Source organism: Eumetopias jubatus, unplaced genomic scaffold (assembly GCF_037043125.1).
Source record: "Eumetopias jubatus isolate StellerSeaLion01/CBP00866 unplaced genomic scaffold, mEumJub1_p1.0 scaffold_11, whole genome shotgun sequence".
NCBI classification, from domain to species: Eukaryota; Metazoa; Chordata; class Mammalia; order Carnivora; family Otariidae; genus Eumetopias; species Eumetopias jubatus.
In genome coordinates this window covers 23,410,331-23,433,473 of record NW_028274817.1, presented here as the reverse complement: position 1 = coordinate 23,433,473, position 23,143 = coordinate 23,410,331, and positions in this window count along the sequence as shown.

Genomic DNA, 23,143 nt, shown 5'->3' with positions numbered 1-23,143 from the left:
TTTAAATATTAAGGTACATAATGCAGATTGTTTCCTAATTTAGTATGCTTATGTAGCAACATAATAACCTATTCAGGAATCCTTCATAGGCTAGAACTAAATGTAATGTTTAGAAACATTTCACAAAAATGTTTTTGCATTTTAAGTAAACACCTAACTCAGAAGATAGATTTTTTTCAAATTTGAGATTCCTTTTCTTTTAAGTTTTTATTTAAATTCCACTTAGTTAACATACAGTGTAATATTAGTTTCAGGTGTACAATATAGTGATTCAACACTTCCATACATCACCAGGTGATCATCACAACTGCACTCTTTAATCCCTATCACCTATTTAACCCATCTCCCTCTCTTCTGGTAACCATCAGTTTGTTCTCTATAGTTAAGAATCTGTTTCTTGGTTTGCCCCTCTCTCTCTTTATTTTTTTCTCCTTTGCTCATTTGTTTTGTTTTTTAAATTCCACATGAGTGAAATCATATGGTATTTTTCTTTCTCTGACTTATTTCACTTTGCATTATACTCTCTAGCTCCATCCATGTCCTTGCAAATGGTAAGATTTCATTCTTCTTTATGGCTGAGTAATATTCTATTGTGTATATTCTGCTGTGTATATATACCACATCTTCTTTATCCATTTATCAGTGGATAGACACTTGGGCTATTTCCCTAATTTGGCTATTGTAGATAATGCTGCTATAAACATCAGGGTGCATGTATCTCTTTGAATTAGTATTTTTGTATCCTTTGGGTAAATACCTAGTAGTGCAGTTGCTGGATCCTAGGGTAGTTCTATTTTTAACTTTTTGAGGAACTTCCATACTGTTTTCTAGAGTGGCTGCACCAGTTTGCATTCTCACTGCAAAGAGGGATGCAAGAGGATTCTCATTTCCCCACACTCTTGCCAACACCTATAGTTTCTTGTGATGTTGATTTTAGCCATTCTGACATGGTTGAGGTGATATCTCATTGTAGTTTTGATTTGTATTTCCCTGATGATAAGTGACGGTAAACTCTTTTCATATGTCTACTGGCAATCTTTATATCTTCTTTGGAAAAATGTCTATCCATGTCTTCTGCCCACTTTTAGTTGGATTATTTGTTTTTTGGGTGTTGAGTTTTATAAGTTCTTTATATATTTTGTATACTAACCCTTTATCAGATATGTCATTTGCAAGTATCTTCTTGCATTCCATAGGTTGCTTTTTAGGTTTGTTGATTGTTTCCTTTAATGGATCTATCTACAGAGTGAAAATATAGAAAGTGATAGCACTAGGTACTTGAGCTCTAATTTGGGAATCTTTTGGAAAAGTCCAGATATGCTTCATGGTAGTCACAATCTTCAAACTGAAAAACTTTATTTACACAGTAACCAGTTACATAGAAATGAACTGTGTAATGTATTGGTAAATCTACATTGTTACTTGCCAATGTGATATAACGGCAATGCCTAGTTTTATTGAGTCTTTCAGTTTTGGTGAATAGACAATTAGTGTTTTAAGATATCTAAACACTTAACGTCATTGTTATCACAGAATTTAGGGGTACAATTGTGGAATAAATGGATTATGGATTATGTTTTTAGAGATTCAAGAAGTTGTATACAAATTAAACATCTTCAATTATGTGAGCTATAATTCTAAAAACGAAGTTTCATGGGTTTTACAAATGAAAGGGATTTTAGAGATTATTTAATCCAATGTTGAGGGAATAGAGGCCCACAAAAATCAAGTACTGTAAAAGATCATATGTCCAGTTAAGGAAGGAATCTGTACAAATTTGAATCTTCTTACTCCATGCACAGGGTATTTTGTATCACATGCATTGCTCTTTTGTTTGAGTGCTTGCCTTAAAAAAGCCTACCAGAACTTTTATATAAAACATTTTTAACATCTTTTGGTGCCGTCTGTAGATTAATTTAGGAGTCACACAAAAAAATAAGTCTTGTTACTTTCAAGTCATGTCTCATACACTTAAATTGTTGGCAGAAAATATGTATAAGGAAAAATTTCTATTAGTCAAATTCCCTCTCTCTCTCTCTGTACTGTTAGCACAAATGGTAAGCATCCACAATGCATAGTAATTATACATTCCCTAAGATTCTTTGTTCATTAAATTAAAGGGTATGTAGGATAGTAATTGCCACTTAATCTGCACTCTGTTTTGAAGGAAAGAAATTAACATGTATTTATTTTGCAACTACAGCAGTGGCTAATATTGAGTTGATATCACAACAAAATATTTTTTTTCTTATTTTAATGCAAACAACTACAACAAAATTTAATATAGCTCAAAAAATCTTATATAAAAATGTCCTGTACAATGATATCTTACATTTTGTTTAAAGGAAAGTATTCCTATTCCCTATAACATGTTAGGCCTCAGATAACAGTATAAAACTTTAAAATATCTAAGTTTGTTCAATGAAGACATATTATCTTTTGTTTACATGAAATACAAAACCCTAAGTGCTTTTAATAGTATAATTCTGTATGATTTTATTCAATAAATATTTATTTTGCACCTACAAATCTAGGTATGAGGTTGTATTAGTGAAGAAAAAGGACAAAAAAAAAACCCATGACATCATGAAGTTTACATTATAATGAAGGAAGCAGAAAATAATCAAAACAAATAAACTATATATTATGTTAAATGGTAATAAGTGATAAGGGAAACAGATAAAGCCAGGGAGCATGATATGAAATATTGGTGTGCCTAAAATTATAGATTTGGGGGGAGCCTGAAGAAGGTTCAAGAAGGTGGCTTTTGAGTCAAGACCCGAAGGAATGGAGGGAACTAGTCATGAGTATAGCTGAGGAAAGAGACTTCCAGGGAGAGAAACAACATATACAAGACCCTAAGGCCAGAGCATGAAAACAGGTGTGAAGAATAGTAAGAAACTTGAGTGGCTAAATAGCAGAGATTAGGGAAGGGTGAAGGATGCTAGTACTAGAAAATGAGATTAGAATGGTAATAGAGGGCTAAATCATGTAGGGACTTGAAGACCATAGTAAGGAACATGTCTTGTTATCTATATAAGATGGGAAGCCATTAGATTGTTAAGGTGATGAAAGATATATTTCAACTTATGTTTTCTGTTAGAAAGAGGTGAGTACCATGTTAAAAATAGAGCAGAGTAAGGGAAATCAGGAGTTGTGAGATTGATGGCAATTATATTTCAATTATAAATTGAGCAGTGAGAATAGACTTCTTTGAAAAGATAAAATTTGAACAAAGACCTTTCAGAGGTAGAGAAGTTAACCTAATGGATAGTTGGGGGAAGAGTGTTTCAGACACAAGGCACAGCCAATATAAAGACACTAAATTTGGAGATACAAATGTATATCTGGGGAGAAGCAAGGATGCCAATGTAACTAGAAATAGTTGAATAAGAGATCCAATTAGAGAGATAATAGGGGATCAGATCATGTTAAACTTTGAAGGACATAATAAGACTCAGAATTTATTCCGAATTAGTTAAAAGCCATTCATTGAATAATTTTGAGCAGAAGAGTGATATGGTCTTTGATTTTAAGATCACTCAACTATGTACAAGATATAGACTGTAAAAGTGTCAAATGGGGAAGTAGGGGACCAATTTTGAAGCTATAGAAAAAAATATCTAAGTGAGAGATGATGGTGTCTTGTAACAAGGTGGTAGCAATTATGGTTGTCAAAACTAGTTGAAATAAACATATATTCCAAAGGTAGAGCCAACAGTTTTGGTTGACAAAACAGATGTGGAATAAGAAAGAGAACTGAAGGATAATATCCATAGTTTCTTAATGTAGTAAAAAAAAAAAACATAAAATTTACCATCCTATCCATTTTTAAATATGTAGTTCAGTAGTGTTAAATATACCCATATTGTTGTGAAACAGATCTCTAGAACTTTTTCATCTTGCAAATCTGAACTTATACCCCTTAAATAACAACTTCCCTTTTTCTCCCTCCCTCCAGACCCTAATAACCACCATTTTACTTTCTGTTTCTTTGAGTTTGACCATTTTAGATGCCTCATACAAAGTAAAGCCACCCAGGCGCCCCTACATCATTAGTTTTTGACGTAGTGTTCCATGATTCATTGTTTGCATATAACACCCAGTGCTCCATTCAATACGTGCCCTCTTTAATGCCGATCACCAGGCTAACACATCCCCCCACCCCCTCCCCTCTAGAACCCTCAGTTTGTTTCTCAGAGTCCATAGTCTCTCATGGTTCAACTCCCCCTCCGATTTCCCACCTTTCATTTTACCCTTCCTATTATCTTCTTATTTTTTTTAACATATAATGTATTATTTGTTTCAGAGGTACAGGTCTGTGATTCAACAGTCTTACACAATTCACATTGCTCACCACAGCATATACCTTCCCCAGTGTCTATCACCCAGCCACCCCATGCTTCCCAACTGCCACCATTCCAGCAACCCTGTTTGTTTCCTGAGATTAAGAATTCCTCATACCAGTGAGATAATTTGATACATGTCTTTCTCTGATTGACTTATTTCGCTCAGCATCATACCCTCCAGTTCCATCCACGTCGTTGCAAATGGCAAAATTTCATTCCTTTTGATGTCTGCATAATATTCCATTGTGTATATATACCACAAATTCTTTATCCATTCATCTGTCGATGGATATCTTGGCTCTTTCCATAGTTTGGCTATTGTGGACATTGCTGCTATAAACATCGGGGTGCATGTACCCCGATCCCTATATTTGTATCTTTGGGGTAAATACCCAGTAGTGCAATTGCTAGGTCGTATGGTAGCTTTATTTCCAACTTTTTGAGGAATCTCCATACTGTTTTCCAGAGTGGCTGCACCAGCTTGCATTCCCACCAACAGTGTAGGAGGGTTCCCCTTTCTCTGCCTCCCCACCAACATCTGTCGTTTCCTGACTTGTTAATTTTTGCCATTCTGACTGGTGTGAGGTGGTATCTCACTGAGGTTTTGATTTGGATTTCCCTGATGCCGAGTGATGTTGAGCAATTTTTCATGTGTCTGTTGGCCATTTGGATGTCTTCTTTGGAAAAATGTCTGTTCATGTCTTCTGCCCATTTCTTGATTAGATTGTTTGTTCTTTGGGTGTTGAGTTTGATAAGTTCTTTATAGATTTTGGGTACTAGCCCTTTATCTGATATGTCATTTGTGAAAAGATATCTTTTTTTAAAGATTTTATTTATTTGAGAGAGAGAGAGCACAAGCAGGGGTAGGGGCAGATGGAGGAGCAGACTCCCTGCTGAGCAAGGATCCCGATGTGGAGCTCAGTCCCAGAACCCTGGGATCATGACCTGAGCTGAAGGCAGCCAACTGAGCCACCCAGGTGCTCCCAGGTATCACTTTAAGATTGTGACTTCATTTCCTTTGGATATATACCCAGAAGTGGGACTGTTGGAGCATATGTAATTCTATTTTTAATTTTTTGAGAAGTTTCCATACTGTTTTCCATAATGGCTATCCCAATTTTCATTCCCACAAACATTGCACAGGTGTTCCTTTTTCTTTACATACTTGCTAACACTTGTTATCTCTTGTCTTTTTCTTTATATTTTTTTATTATGTTATGTTAGTCACCACACAGTACATCATTAGTTTTTGATGTAGTGTTACATGATTCATTGTTTGTGTATAACACCCAGTGTTTCGTGCAATATCTCTTGTCTTTTTGATAATAGTCTTTCTAACAGGTACGAGGGAATAAATCACTGTGGTTTTGATTTCTATTTTCCTGATGATTAGTGATGTCAAGCATCTTTTCATATACCTGTTGGCTATTTAGATGTCTTCTTTGGAAAATTGTCTATTCAGGTCCTATACCCATTTTTAAATAAAATTGTTTGTTATTTTGCTATTGAGTTGTGTAAATTCCTTATATATTATGGATATTAACTCCCTATTAGATATGATTTGCAAATATTCCCTCCCTTTCATTTCATAGGTTGCTTTTTCAGTTTGTTGATTATTATTATTATCATTTTGTGTGTGTGCAGAAGCTTTTTAGTTTGATGTAGCCCCACTTGTTTTTGCTTTTGTTGCTTGTGTTTTTTATGGCAAATCTAAAAAAAAAAAATTGTTGCCAAAATGAGTGTCAAGGAGATTTTCTCTTATTTTTTTTTTCTGGGTTTATGGTGTCAGCCTTTACATTTAAGTCTTTAATCCATATCAAGTTAATTTTTGTGTGTGGTATAAGGTAAAGGTCCAATTTCATTTTTAATTTTCTTAATATAAGCATTTATTGCTGTAAACTTCCCTCTTAGAACTGCTTTTCCTGCATTCTATAAGTCTTTGGATGATGCATTCCCATTTTAGTTTGTTTCAAAATATTTTTTGATTTCTCTTATGACTTTTTCTTTGACCTATTGTTTTCTTTTTCAGGAGTATGTTAATTTCTAAATATTTGTGAATTTTCACATTATTTCCTGTTATACTTAGTTTTATTCCATTGTGGTTAGAATGATTCTTGGTAGGCTTTCAATCTTCTTACATATGCTTAGACATGTTTTGTATCCTGGAGAATGTTCCATGTGTGCTTGAGAAGAATGTTTATTCTGCTGCTGTTGGAAGGAATGTTCCATATAAGTTTATTAGGTCCATTTGATCTAAAGTTATGTTCAATTCTAACATTTATTTTTTGATTTTGTCTGGGTGATCTATCCAATGTTGAAAGTGGGCTGTTGAAGTCCCCTACTATAATTGTATTATGTATTTCTCCCTTCATAGCTATTAGTATTTGTTTAATGTATTTAGGAGCTCCGATGTTGGTTGCTTATATGTTTATAATTGTTATATTCTCTTCATGTGTTGATCTCTACATTATATAAAGACCATTTTCTCTTAGAGTTTTTGAATTAAAATATATTTTTTTTCTGATATAACTGTAGATACACTGCTCTTTTGGTTTTTGTTTCTATGGAATTTTATCTTTTCATGTTGCCTATGTGTGTCCTTAAAGGTGAAATCAGTCTCTTGTAGACATCATGTAGTTTTGTTTTTTATCCATTCAGCCGTTCTCTGTCTTTTGAATATAGAATTGAATCCATTTGCATTTAAAGTAATTATTGATAGGTAAAGAGTTATTAATGCTATCTCATTCATTGTATTGTGGTTGTTTTATAGTTCCCTTGTTTTTTTCTTCATTTCTATCTTCCTTTGTGAATTGATGATTTTCCAAAATAGTATGCATTGATTCCTTTCTCTTGATCTTTTGTGTATCTACTTCGGGTTTTTCTTTTTTGTTACCATGTAGCTTACATAAAACCTCTTATAACAATTTATTTGAGGCTGATAACAACTTAACTTTGCTCTCAAACAAAAACTCTATACTTTCATTTACTCCACCCCCACATTTTATGTTTTTGATGTCACAATTTGCCTCTTTTTATATTTATATTGTGTATCCATTAAAAATTATTATAGATATGGTTATTTTTAATATTTATATATTTTAACCTTTATAATAGAGTAAAATGGTTTATAAACCAAAATATAACACTATTAGAGTATTCTTCAGCACTATATATTTACCTTTAACAGGGTAATTTTAGTTTCAGGGTTAGAGTTTAGTGATTCATCAGTTGCATGTAACACCCAGTGCTCATTACATCAAGTGCCCTCCTTAATGCTCATCACCCAATTACCCCAACCCCTACCCACCTCCCCTCCAGCACCCCTCAGTTTGTTCCCTAATAGTTAAGAGTCTCTTATTGTTTGCCTCCGTCTCTGTTTTCATCCCTTCCCCTATGTTCATCTGTTTTGTTTCTTAAATTCCAATATGAATGAAATCATATGGTATTTGTCTTTTTCTGACTGACTTATGTCACTTAGCATAATACCTTCTAGTTCCATCCATGCTGTTGCAAAAGGCAAGATTTCATTTTTTTTTGATGGCTGAGTAATACTTTTGTGTTTTCAAGTTAATTCTTAGCATCCTTTTATTGAAAACTGAAAAACTCTAGCATTTCTTGTAAGCAGAATCTAGAGGTGATGAATGTTCTCAACTTTTGATTGTATGGGAAAGTCTTTATATCTTCCTCATTTCTGAAAGACAACTTTATAAGATAAAATATTCTTGATTGGAAGTTTTTTTTCCTTTCAGCACCTTGAATATATCATCCCACTTTCTCCTGGTCTGTAAGATTTCGGCAGAAAATCAAATGATAGCCTTATGTGCTTTCCCTTGTATGTGAGGATTCCTTTTGCTACTTTTAAAATTCTCTCTTTGTCTAAGAGGTGCCTGGCTGACTCAATTGGTGGAACATGTGACTCTTGATCTTAGGGTTGTGCATTTGAGCCCCATGTTGGATGTAGAGATTACTAAGTTCTCAGCCATTTTCTTTAAATAAGTATTCTGCCCCTTTCTCTCACTCTTCTCCTTCTGAGATTCTAATAATGTGTATAAAGTTTCTTTTAATGGTATCTGATAGTTTATGTAGGCTTTCTTCACTCTTTTTCTTTTTCTTTTTTCTCTTTTGGATAATGTCAAAGAACCTGTCTTCTCCTCATAGATTCTTTCTTCTGCTTGATCCAGTTTGATCTTGATGCTCTTAATTACATTTTTAAAAAATATTATTTATTTATTTCCCAGAAATGAGAGAAAGAGAGAGAGAGCACAAGCAGGGGAAGCAGCAGGCTGAGGGAGAAGTAGCCCCCCCCCCACCCCAAGCAAGGAGTCCAATGTGGGACTCAATCCCAGTACCTCGGGATCATGACCTGGGCCAAAGGCAGACACTCAACCAACTGAGCCACCCAGGTGTTCCTCTTAATTATATTTTTGTCATTTCATTTGTTATATTCTTCAGCTCCAGAATTTCTGAGTTCTTTTATGATTTCTATTTCTTTAACTTTTATTTTGTCCATGTTTGTCCTGATTTTATTGACTTGTCTTTGTGTTTTCTTGAAGTTCAGTAAGTTTCCTTAAGATAATTATTCTGACTTCTTTATCAAGCAAATTGCAGATCTCCATTTCTTTGTTTTGGTTGCTGGAAAATTGTGTCTCTCTGATACTATCATGTTTCCTTGATTTTCATGTTGCTTGAAATCTTACATTGCTGTATTTACATTTGAAGAAGCACTCACCTCCCTTATTATTTATTGGCTGGCTTTGGGAGTGAAATACATTCCATCAGCCCTGTTTCAAACTCTAAGGCTTTTCTCAAACCTTTTCTATGGATACTCCCTGCTTCATACTTCTTTATTCCCTTGTGGCAGAATTCTTAAGCTTGTTTGCTTTCTCTCAATCCTGCAAAAGCAGGGCAGTTACTGACAACATCCTTTTGTTTTCACTAAGGAAGTGTTGAATCCTAAAGTTTGTGTCATTTCTCCCAGGTCCATATACTTGGTCAGGCTTTCTACATATGCTCATTAGCCATTTCCAAAAGGTCACTCTTACTGTCATTGGGTATGTGCAAAAGGATCCAGCCATGGGGTTGGAGGTGTGGATGGGTGGGCCACATGGAACTTTGAGTGTGTCCATGAGCCAGTTGGAGGGAGGCATCTGCAGGCAAGACATACCCAGTGGCTTTTAGACAGACTTCCTGATGGAGTCTGCAGAGCACTCAGTAAGACCTGTGTCTCTTTGATGACCTCTGAGAGGCTTGTCTGCTATTCTCCCACCTGCTTTCTGCTTCTAGTCATGTAGTACATTTCAGTATTCTGGATGGGACAAGAAAGAAGAGTCTCTTTGGCAGCATTTCACACCTGGGTAATTTGGGTTCTCACTTATACATTTTCACTTTCTCCCACAGAAGAAATCACAGGCCAAGTAGGTCTATCTGGCTCTAAGCAGTGCTGCCTTGTGGGAGGGGTGATGTGGGTAAAGTGAAACTGCTTTTCATTCATTCTTCAATGTGTCTAATCCCAGATCTTTTATTTATTTATTTATTTTTTGCTCCATTGGTGTGCTGATATTTCTCTGCTGGACACCTGAACTTCCAAAAAGACAGCCATCCATGGGTCAATGCTTAAATCAGTGTTTTGGGGGGAGAAGATTGTAGAAAACGTATTCTGCCATAATGATGACATAACTCTTGACCTTTTTTCCCTGGTACTCCTTTTACAGGGATTTCTATCTGCAAAGTTAGCCCTGTCTCCACTTATATTTTGATATTTTCTTATAAATATAAAAATTGCATTTTCATGGAAACTTTTCTTTTTCATTATTGTATATTTTTGTAAACTTGGGCTATTAATATATTTTATTTATTCACAAATATTAACAGACACTACTTACTGGTCTGAGGATTCCTGTTAACACTTATCTCTCACTTCAGTTCTTCAAAGTAAAAAATAGAACTACCCTAGGACTCAGCAATTGCACTACTAGGTATTTACCCAAAGGATAAAAATTACTGACTCAAAAGGATAAAAATTACTGACTCAAAGGGGCACATGCTCCCTGATGTTTATAGCACCATTATCAACAATAACCAAATTATGGAATGAGCCTAAATGTCCATCAATTGATAAATGGATAAAGAAGATGTGGTGTGTGTGCGTGTGTATAGACTATTATATATATATAGAGAGAGACTATTACTTAGCCATCAGAAAGAGTGAAATCTTGCCATTTGCAATGATATGGATAGAGCTAGAATGTATTATGCTAAGTGAAATAAGTCAGTCAGAGAAAGACAAATACCATATGATTCCACTCATGTTCAGAATTTAAGAAACAGAACAGATGAACATAGGGGAAGGGAGAAAAAGAGAGGGAGGCAACCATAAGAGACTATTAACTATAGAGAACAAACTGAGGGTTGATGGATGGCAGGTGGGTGGGGGATGGGCTAAATAGGTTATGTGTATTAAAGAAGGGACTTTTTGTGTTGAGCACTGGGTGTTATATGTAAGTGACAAATCACTAAATTCTACTCCTGAAACCAATATTATACTATATGTTAACTAACTAGAATTTAAATAAAAATTTCAGAGAAAAACATTTATCTCTCACTTCAACTCTAATATATCCATTGTTTTTATTACTCATATATTACTTTATTAAACAGCACTACTTTTTCCAGTTTTATTGAGAAATAATTGACATACATCACTATGTATATTTAAAGCATAGAGCATGATGGTTTGATTTACGTATATTGTGAAATGATTACCACAATAGTTTCAACCAGTATCTGTCTTCTTATATAGATACAATAAGAAGAAAGAAAGATAGAAAGGAAAAACAACTTTTTCTTGAGATTAGAACTCCTAGGAATTATTTTCCTAACAATTTTCCTATAGACTATACAGCAGCATTAGCTATAGTCATCATGTTGTACATTACATCTTTAGTACTTATAACAGGAGGAGTGTACCTTTTGACCACCTTCTTCCAACTTCTCTCCCCCACCCTCCACTTCTAATAACCACAAGTCTGATATCTTTTATTATGTGGTGTTTTTTTTTACTTTCCACATATAAGTGAGATCATATAGTATTTATCTTTCTCTGTCTGGCTTATTTTACTTAGCATAATACCTTCAAGGTCCATTTGTGTTGTTGCATATGGTAGGATTTAATTTTTATGGCTGAATAATATTCCATGGTGTGTGTGTGTGTGTGTATGTGTGTGTGTGTGTGTGCATCTCAAAAGTTATTTATCCATTAATCCATCAATGGACAATTAGGTTGTCTCCATATCTAGGCTATTATAAATAATGCTGCTATGAACATGGAGGTACAGATATCTGTTTGAATTAGTGTTTCCTTTTTCTTTGCATGTATTCCCAGAAGTGGAATTCCTGGACCATATGGTAGCTTTATTTTTAATTTTTTGAGGAACCTCCATCCTATTTTCCAAGTGGCTATTATCAATTTGCAGTCCCACCAACAGTGCACAATGGTTCCCTTTTCTCTACATCCATTTCAGCATTTATTATATCTTTACCATTCTAACAGTCCTGAAGTGATATCTTATTGTGGTTTTAAATTGCATTTCCCTAATGACTAGTGCATGTGCCCATTGGCCTTTCATTTATCTTCTTTGGAGGAATGCCTATTAAGATCCTTTGCCCATCTTTTAATTGGACTATTTGGTTTTTGCTATTGAATTGCATGGGTTATTTATATATTTTGTATTTATTTCTGCTCTATTCTTTTATTATTTCCTTTCTTCTGATAACTGTGGGCTCAATTTGTTCCTCTTTTTCTAGTTCCATAAAGCATACAGTTAGACTGTGTATTTGGGATATTTCTTGCTTCTTAATGTAGGCATTAATTGCTATGAACTTAACACTTAGAACTCCTTATGTTGCATCCCATAAGTTCTGATATGCTGTGTCTCCATTTTCATTTGTCTCAAGAAACTTTTTTATTTCCACTTTAATTTATTCTTTGATCCACTGTTGTTCAAGAGAATATTGTTTAATTTCCTCGTACTTGTGAATTTTCCAGCTTTCCTCTTGTTATTGATTTCTAGTTTCATATCATTGTGGTCAGAAAAGATACTTGGTCTGATTTTAACCTTCTTAAACTTGCTGAGATTTGTTTTGTGGCCTAACATATGATCTATCCTAGAAAATGTTCCATGTACACTAGAGAAGAATGTGTATTCAGCTGTTGTTTGTTAGAATGTTCTGTCTGTGTCTTTTAGGTCAATTTTGTCTATAATGTTGTGCAAATCCACTGTTTCTTTATTGATTCTCTGTCTGGATGATTTATCCATTGTTGAGAGTTGGGTATTAGAGTCCCCAACTATTGTTTTATTGCCATTTATTTATCCCTGTATTGCTGTTATTTTTAGCTGTATATATTTAGGTGCTTCAATGTTGGGTGTACAAATATTTATAATTGTTATATCTTCTTGATGTGTTGACCCCTTTATCATTATATAATGACCTTCTTTTCCTCTTTTTTAAAGATTTTTTAAATTTATTTGACAAAGAGAGACACAGTGAGAGAGGGAACATAAGCAGAGGGAGAAGCAGACGTCCCACTGAGCAGAGAGCCAGATGCAGGGCTTGATCCCAGGATCCTGGGATCATGACCAGAGCTGAAGGCAGACACTTAACTACTGAGCCACCCAAGCACCCCTTCTTTGTCTCTTTTTACTATGTTTAGTTTAAATCTTATTTTGTCTGATATAAATATAGCAACCTTGATTTTTGTTTGTTTTTGTTTGTTTTGCTTACCATTTGCTTGAAATGTCTTTTCCATACCTTCATGCTCAATCTACATGTGTTTTTAAGGCTAAAGTGAGTCTCTTGTAGGCAGCATATTGAATCTTTTTCTTTTTTTAAATCCATTCAACCATTCTATAGCTTTTAATTGGAGAATTTAATCTGTTTACATTTAAAGTACTTATTTATAAGTAAGGACTTACTATTGCTATTTTGTTCATTGTTTTTTATTGTTCTGTAGATCCATGTTCCTTGTTTCTTATCCTGCTTTTCTTGCGTTTTCATGCCTTTTTGTATCAGTATGCTTTGATTTCTTTATTGTTTTTTCTTGTGTAATTTTCCCTTGTTATTACCATGAGGCTTACAAAAAAGTACTTTAAATTTATAACACTCTATTTTAAACTGATAACAAATTAACTTCAATGGAATTCATAAACCTTGCACTTTTACTTCTCCTCCCCTTCATATTTTAGACTACTGCAGTTACAGTTCACATGTGTTTTATATTGTGTAATATGTATTATACAGATTGTTGTAACTATGGTTATTTATATATCCACAAATACCAGTGAGATTTACACTATGTCTTTATGTTTTTATGATGTTACTCAGTGTTCTTTTATTTCCACTCAAAGAATTGTTTTTTAGCATTTCTTATAAGGCAGGTCTGGTGGTAATGTATGCCCTCAGCTTTTGTTTGTTCAGGAAAGTAACTCAACTTCATTTCTGAAGGACAGCTTTGCTGGGTATAGAATTTTTGGTTAACAGTAATTTGATTATGATTCAATAATTTGAATATGTCATCCCATTCTCTCCTGGCCTGAGAAGTTTCTGTTGAGAAATCTACCTATAGTCTTTATTTTTTTTAAGATTTTATTTATTTATTTGAGAGAGAATGAGAGATAGAGAGCACGAGAGGGAAGAGGGTCAGAGGGAGAAGCAGACTCCCTGCCGAGCAGGGAGCCCAATGTGGGACTTGATCCCGGGACTCCAGGATCATGACCTGAGCTGAAGGCAGTCGCTTAACCAACCGAGCCACCCAGGCGCCCTACCTATAGTCTTATGGGAGTTCTTTTTGTGTAACATTTCTCTTCTCTCTTGCTTCTCTTAAAATTATTTATCTTTGACTTTTGATAATTTAATTATAATGTGTCTTGGTTTAGCCCTATTCAGGTTCAACCTATTTGGGATCCTTCAGGCCTCATAGATCTGGATGACAATTTCTCTCCCCTGGTTTGGGAAGTTTTCAACCATTATTACTTTAAATATACTTTTTATCATTTTCTCTTTCTCTTCTCCTTCTAGAATTCCCATAATGCAAATATTGTTTCTTTTCATTATGTCTTATAATTCCCATAGGCTTTCTTCACTCTTTTTCATTCCTTTTTCTTTCTTCTTCTCTGAGTAATTTCCAAAGTCCTATCCTCAAGGTTGTCAATTCTTCTGCATGGTTGAGTCTACTTTGAACTCTCTATTGAATTCAGTTATTGTATTTTTCAACTCCGAAATTTTTTTTATGTTCTTGTTTTTGTTTTTGATGGTTGCTATTTCCTTGCCAAATTTCTTGTTTTGTTCATGCGTTATTTTTCTAATTTTTCTAGTTATCTGTGTTTTCTTATAGTTCACTAAGTTTCCTCAAGAGAATTGTTCTGAACTCGTCTACCAGTTCATAGATCTCCATTTCTTTAGGTTCAGTCATTGGAGTTTTATTAGTTCCCTTTAGTGGTGTCATATTTACTTGATTTTTTGTAATCCTTGATTCCTTAGGTTGGTATCTATGCATTTGAGTAATTGGACTTCTCTTCCATAATTTATAAATTTTCTTTGGCAGAGACGGTTCTTCACCAATCAGCTCAGTTTGGGTTTCTAGTGTGTCTGCTGGTAATGTCCTTAGGCAGGTGGAATTTGCTGTTATGGTCTATTTTAAGGTAGGGCATCTGTTCAAGCTCTGAGGATAAGGATGGAGGTTTTGGTTGGCTGAGAATAGTTGGATAGAACTACAGGCTTTGTTCTCTACCCAAATGAGGCTGTAGGATAAGCTCTGCCTTTGTCTAGATTCTCTGGTCAGGCTTACTAGACGGTTGGGACTAGGTACTATATTCAGTAGTAGATGAGGTGATGAATTAGTTCCCCTGACCTGGCAGGACAGAAGGGCAGGACCCAAGGATGTTATTGCTAATTGTTTGGGGAGCTGAAACCGATCAGAGTATACACAGAATTCCGTGTTCAGGAAAGTCCACTGGTTTTGCTCTGCATATAGGGGAAGTCATGGTTTGTGTTCTTTGTTCAAGTCCTACTGGACACAGGGCTGTTAAATGGGCTATGCAGCCTATCATGTGCTTTGATTAAGTCCTCTGGTCAGACAGGCTGAAGGGTGTATTCAGGAATAAGCAAGGCTATAAATTAGATTCCCTGCCCAGGCACAGCCAGAGAAACAGCTCTAAAGCCAGTAAAGCTCTTTGTTTGTTGTCTTAACTCACGCTGGTCCATACCCCAAGTTCCCTGTCAAACAGGGCCACTGACTTTACTCTGCAAATTATCCTCAGCCTTGGTTGTGAATTAATCCTCCTTCCTGTGTATAGCATGGGAATGCTCCATGGCTGGTACTGGTTTTGTTCTGGGGGTAATCAGCTCTACTCACCTACCTCTTGGCTGGAGTGCCACTGAGCTACAGAGCTTCCAGTTGTCACCAGCCCTTCTGGTCAGATGGGGCCAAAAGACACTGTACACAGCAAGCAGGGCTGTTTTAGCTCTCTTGCCTGGGTGGGAGGGGTTGGGGCTGGGGCTATTCCAGGCTACTCTCAATTTCTCAAAAACACTCTCTGGTTGGGAGGGGCTTGGAGCTACCTTCAGCATTGGCTATGAATTAATCCTCCTGCTTTTGCATAGCATAAGAACCCACTATTGCCTTCGCTCTAGGGGTGATCAGTTCTGCCCCCTTGCCTCTTGGCTTGAGGTCCACTGAGCTGCACTACTTCCAGTTCACCACAGCAGATGGAACCAGAGACATGCCCCATAGTGAGTGGGACTGTTATTTAGCTCCTTTCCTCGTCATGGGCTCTAGGTTCTAAGACTGCAAAAACTCCTTGTTTGAGGATCTAAATCAGATAAATCTTAAGCAGCCTACTTAATAACTGATATTTTCAAAATAATTGGTGGATGTGAAATAAGGTTATGAATATATTAGATGGAGGTGCTACATTTTTTGTTAGTTTGGCTAAGGTGAGCTCTTTTGTATTTCCACAACACTTATTATACTTCTGAGTACATAGTAACAACTCAATCATTGTTGATTACAAACAGAGACTTAAGATCACCACAATAATGAAGAGTATAAGAACTAATTGTGTATGTCTCCTTGAGAAAGACCATTGTATTTTCTAAGCAAACATGTTGCTAAGGTATTGAGTCTTCAAACATGGAAGAGTAAACAGGAAAATAAACTAATAAAGTGCTAATAAATCTTCTTGACTAAAGACTTTAGTTATTTATATGTAGTAGCTTTTTTGGCCAAGATTAAAGAATGTTAGAGACTCTAAGCTAGAAACTACACATAGGAAAGTACAAAGCAACACTGTGTTCAAATGTAGCTCTCCCAACCATCAAATTGTGAGTTTGGGCATTTTCTTAAGTTTCCTGAGCCTCAATTTTCTCATTTATAAAAAACGAAATGCTATCTACACCTTGGATTAAATGAGATGGGGAATGCCCCATTCAAGGCCAATACAGAAATGTTTTCAAGTGGTTTTGCGATGCAGATGTTGCTAACTTACCACTAAAGATATAGGAAATGATTATTTATTTCATAAAATAATCATTAAATTTAAATATAGATTTCTAGGGGTGCCTGGGTGGCTCAGTTGGTTAAGCGACTGCCTTCGGCTCAGGTCATGATCCTGGAGTTCTGGGATCGAGTCCCACATCGGGCTCCCTGCTCAGCAGGGAGTCTGCTTCTCCCTCTGACCCTCCCCCCTCTCGTGCTCTCTCTCTCTCATTCTCTCTCTCTCAAATAAATAAATAAAATCTTTAAAAATAAATAAATAAATAAATAAATAAATATAGATTTCTAATAATATTCCTTTAAGTGATTTTAAAAATCGTGCTTTACTATTCTGATTTATGTAAACATTTTAGGAATATGGTTATATGTATTTTGAATTATTCATCTATGGAATTTTAAACACAAATCTATATGTTTTATGAAATAAAACCATACCTGATTCAGAGTAACATTCCTCTCTCAGTTATATGGACATAGTCTTAAAGTGTGCATATATATAAAGAAATATCTTTTAGGTATAAAATAAATGTTCATCTATGGAAAATATTTTGTAAATTAAATGTAATGATCTAACTCTGAGATAATCCAAGAGAAATAAAACTAATCAACACATAAACATTTTTTGGGGCAGAAAAGCCATCTCAGTTTCAATTTAATCAGAGAGCATAGTAAATTTCCTTAAAATTTCATACAGAAATCATCTTGCCTCGGGTTCTACAAAGTACTAATTTCAGAACCATTATATGGAAAGTTTCACAGACTCCAAGTTTGGAGAGTGAGAAAAGTAATTACCAAAATGTTAATGTGTCAGAGAGAAGTGGTTTAGGTTTTTGATTTGGTCTGGCTATACACTTTTGAACATTTCCCTCCCTTAGAAAAAGAAATCACTGTGTAGCTTTGATTCAAAATATACTTGGATGTGTTCAATACAGTAAATTTAACTCAATTCAATTTCATGAAATACACTATGCCAAAATTGCATGTATTAAAAATAAGTTGCAAAATGAATTCTTATTCCCTAGAAGCCTATAATTATACAAATAATTATAATACAAAGGAAGTAATTTAAGTATAATAGGAGAGATAAAAACTCTGCAGTATCCCTATGGCAGTTTAAAGGAGAAAGTGAGAGTAAGAGCAAAAAAAATAAAATTACTAAAGATTAGGAAGGACTTCATGAAAAGGGTGACAGAGAAGAAACATAAACCTAGTAAACTTTTACTCTTTAGATATCTTAGATGTTTTTAAGTGTAGGATAGACCAATGTCCTCCAAATGATTCTATAGAAACCTAGATTTGATTTGAATTAGAATTTTATCATTTAAAAAAATCTTTACAATAAAAATGAGATACAAACTCAAATGTATTATACACTTACATTTAGAATTCTGGAGACCACCAAAATATTATTATGTACTATAGATGAGGATTTTTTCATACATGAGAATAAAATCTATTGTAGTATCCCTATGGAAACATCCAAATTTCCTATGAACATAGCATTAATTTAAAGTATTATAGTCTAATTTATTTTTAGTTAAATTATAAAACTTCTGCTTATGACTAAGATTGTGTAATAGGTGTCAGATTTACCCTTTCACAGACAGAACTAAGTTCCAGGCAAAATACAAAAATAAAACAAAGCATGGTTTTCAATACATTGTGAATCAGGCAGTGAAGAAGTTATGTCTAAGATTTGGGAAACAAATGAATTGAGGCCTACATTTTCCCCAGATTTCTTCCTGGAAAGAATATCCAGGACATGTCACAGAAAAGAAGACAAGGAGAACCCAGTAGTCTCCTTAATTTAGAAGGCAGAGCTGGGAGTCAGAGAGACCAAGTCGGCTATAGTTCACAGTTCAAAGTATTGGAAAGGAGAAACAAGCATAGAGCAAGAAATCTGGAAATGTAAAGTTTCCCTTGAGTCTTCAGCTGAGCACTTAACAGTACATGCATGTGAGGTAACATAAGACCGGGGTGGGAGGACAGGAAAGAATAATCTATGGAAGTCACACAAGGCTGGGAAGTTTCTGTTCTTTTCAGCCAAAATGAAGGACCTTATAATCCACACAGCATATACTATAGTACTAAAGATTTTGCCTCAGTAATGGGTTAAAAATAACCATAAAGGTACACTGGTCCTGAGTAACAAAACTTAAAAGCAAGCCCCAAAAGGATCAAACTCTTTCCAAGTAACTTTGCCACATCCTAGAATATAGCTCAAGAATATTTATAAGAAAACAAAAATGTAAAGCATCTAACAATGTAAATTATGTCTGACATTCAATTAAAAAACAAGCCATGTAAAGAGGTAGGAAAACACAACCTTTAATGAGGAAAAAATCAATCAAGTAAAACCAACCTAGAAATAATATGGAAAGTAAAATTAGTAGGCAAAATCATTAACACCATTACATTAACTATATTCTATAAAATACAAAAAGCTTCTCTATGTGAAAGATTAAAATTTATAAAATCAATTTTTATTTTTTATTTTTTAAAGATTTTATTTATTTATTTGAGAGAGAGAGAATGAAAGATAGAGAGCACGAGAGGGAAAGGGTCAGAGGGAGAAGCCGACTCCCTGCCGAGCAGGGAGCCTGATGCAGGACTCGATCCCGGGACTCCAGGATCATGACCTGAGCTGAAGGCAGTCGCTTAACCAACTGAGCCACCCAGGTACCCTATAAAATCAATTTTTAAATAGCTCTAGAATGTTCAAATTTTCTAAATCTTATGTCAATTTAGGAATTGTCCATTTCATCTAAACTTTCAACTGTGTTGGCATCAAGTTGTTTATAATATCCTTTTATGGTTTAAAAAAAAATCTTTAAGTTCTGTATTTTCTGTTTCTTGGCTCTTTGTTCTCTCTCATGTCTTTCTCTCTGTCACTCTGACTCTGTCTCTCTCTCCCCCTCAGACCACAATTAATATATTTAAACTAGAAATCAAAAATAGAAAAATAGCTGGAAATTGCAAAATTATTGGAGATTAAACAACACACTGGAGAGTGAACAACCCATGGATTAAAAAAGAAGCCTCAGGAGAAATTTTAAAATATTGTGAAGTACATGAAAATGAAAAAAAAAAAGGAAGAACTTAGTGAAATTCATGAGATGCAGTGAAAGCAGTGTTTAGAGGGAAATTTATAGCATTAGAATGTATATATTCGAAAAGAAGAAAGATCTAAAATAAAGACTTTAAGCTTCCACCTTAGGAAACTAGATAAAGAGGAACAAATTAAATCCAAAGTGAGAAAAAGAAAAACAATAATAAGAATTGGAACAGAAGTAAATTAAATTTTAAAACATAAAATCAATAGAAAAAAATCGGTAAAACCTAAAGTTTGTTCTTTGAAAAGATCAATAAAATTGTTAAGCCTCTAGCCAAGCTAACTAATAAAAAGAAGAGACACAAATTATTAATATTAGAAATGAAAAAGAAACCATCATTACAGATTAAATTTAAAGGATAATAAAAGTATATTATGAATAACTCTATTCCTGCAAATTTGAAAATGTAGATGAAATGGACCAATTCTTTGAAAGACGCATCTGCCAAAATGCACACAGGAAGATATAAACAATATGAAAATCCTGGTATATATTAAAGAAATAGAATAAGTAATTAATAACCATCCAAAACAGAAATCACCAAACCTAAAAGAGTTCAGTGCTGAAATCTAACAAATACTTAAAGAAGAAATTATACTAATTCTCTACAGTCTCACCCAAAATGTAAAAGGAGAGGAAATACTTCCTAATTCAATTTGTAAGGCCAGCATTACCCTAATACTAAACCACAGAAAAACATTACAAGAAAATTATAGAGCCATATCATTCTTGAACATAGACACATAATCCTCAAAAAATTAGCATATGATATCCAACAATGAATAAAAATATTTATAAACTACAATCAAGTGATATTTTCCAAGGCATGAAGTACTATTTCAAAATTCAAAAATCAGTTAATGTAATCCAATGCATTAGCAGATTAAAGAAATAAATCAATAGATGCAGAAAAAGCATTTGGCAAAATCCAATGCCCATTCATGATAAAAAATCTCAGCTAACTTGGAATAGTGGGGAACATCTTCAATTTGATAAAGAACAACTGCACAGGCTCAAAAAAGAAAAAAAAACAGCTAACAACATACTTAATGATAAGAAACTTTAAGCTTCCCACAAGGATCAAGAATAAGGCAAAGTTTTTCCCTATCACCACTGCTTTTCACATCATGTTGGAAGCCTTAACTAATGCAATAAAATTACAAAAGGAAATAACAGGTATACATATTGGGAAAGGAGAAATAAAACTGTCTTTATTTGCAACCCACATGATTATTGACCAAAAAACCCTCCTAAAACTAATGAACAATTATACAAGGTTGCAGGATACAAGGTTGGTGTACAAGAAGTCAACAGCTTTTCTATATACCAACAATTAAAAAGTGGAACTTGAATTTAAAAACACAGTACCATTTATATTAGCATCCCCCCACAATGAAATATTAGGTATAAATATAATAAAATATATTCAAGATATATGTGATGAAAACTACAAAACTGTTATGAAAGATATATATATAAAACCCCTAAGAACATAGGGAGATATTCCATGTTCATGGGTAGGAAGACTCAATATTGCCAAGATGTTGGTTTTTCTCAACTTGATTTGTTGATTCAATGTAATCCTTATCAAAATCCCAGCAGGTTATTTTCTGGATATTAACACAGTAATTCTAAAGTTAATTGGAAAGACAAAAGACCCAGAATTAGCAACTCAATATTGAAGGGGGAGAATGAATTCAGAAGAATGACACTACCTGACATCCAACACTTAGTATAAAGCTACAGTAATCAAGACAATGCAGTATTAGCAAAAGAAAAGACATAAAGATCAATAGGACAAAATAGAGAGCACATAAATAGACCCATGTAAATAGAGTCAATTCATTTTTAACAAAGGAACAAAGGTATAAAATGGAACAGTCTTTTCAGCAAGTGGTGCTGGAAAAGCTGGATGTTCACATAACAACAAAAGAAGAAGAAAGAAAGAAAGAAAAGAAACTAGACACAGACTTTACATCCTTCATAAAATTTAGCTTAATATGAATCACAGACCTTAATGTAAAATGCAAAATTATAAAATTCCTAGAAGATAATATAAAAGAAATCCTAGATGACCTTGGGTATGGTGATACCTTTTTAGATACAACACCAAGATATAATCAATGAAAGAAATAATCCATAGGCTAGACTTCATTAAAATTTAAAACTTCTACTCTGTGATAGACAATTTCAAGAGAATTAGAAGACAAGCCACAGAGGAAGAAAAAATATTTGCAAAAGATATATCTGATAAAGGACCATTTTTCAAAATATACAAGGAACTCTAAAACTCAAGAGTAAGAAAATGAGGAACCAGATTTGAAAAAGAAAGAAAGAAAATGGTCAAACAAGCTAAACAGACACATCACCAAAAAAGATACACAAATTACAAGTATACATATGAAAAAAGGCTTAATATTATATGACGTTAGTGAATTACAAATTAAAACAATGAAATAAAATTTCATACCTTTTAAATGGCCACATCCAAAACACTGACAACATCAAATGCTGGCAAGGATTTGGAAAAATAGGAACACTTCATTCATTACTTGTGGAAATGCAAAATGTTATGGGCCCTTTGGAAAACAGGTTGGCAGATGTTTATGAAACTAAACATACTCTTAAAATATGATCCAGCAATTGTACTCCTTTGGTATTTACCCTGGTGAATTGAAAACTTATGCCCACACAAAATGTGTGCATGAATAATTATAGCAGCATTATGTATAATTGCCCAAACGTGGAAGCAACCAAGATTTCCTTCAGTAAATGAACAGAAAATTTACTGTGGTACATCCAGACAATGGAATATTATGCAGTGTTAAAAAGAAGTGAACTATAAAGCCATGAAAAGACATGAAGGGGGGTTCGAAAACAATGGCAGACGAGTAGGGGACCCTATTCCAACCAGTCTCCAGAATTGAGCTGAATATCTACCAGACCACTCTGAACACCCAAGAAATCAGCCTGAGATGTAAGAAGATAGATCTGGATCTCTACAAAGAGAATATCACAAGTGGTTGGTTTTGAGGTATGAAGCAGGGAGCAGTGATTCTGCAGGCAGATATCTGAGGATAAACACCAGGGGGTGGGAGCCTGGCTGTGGGGATCCAACACCGCCGGTGAGC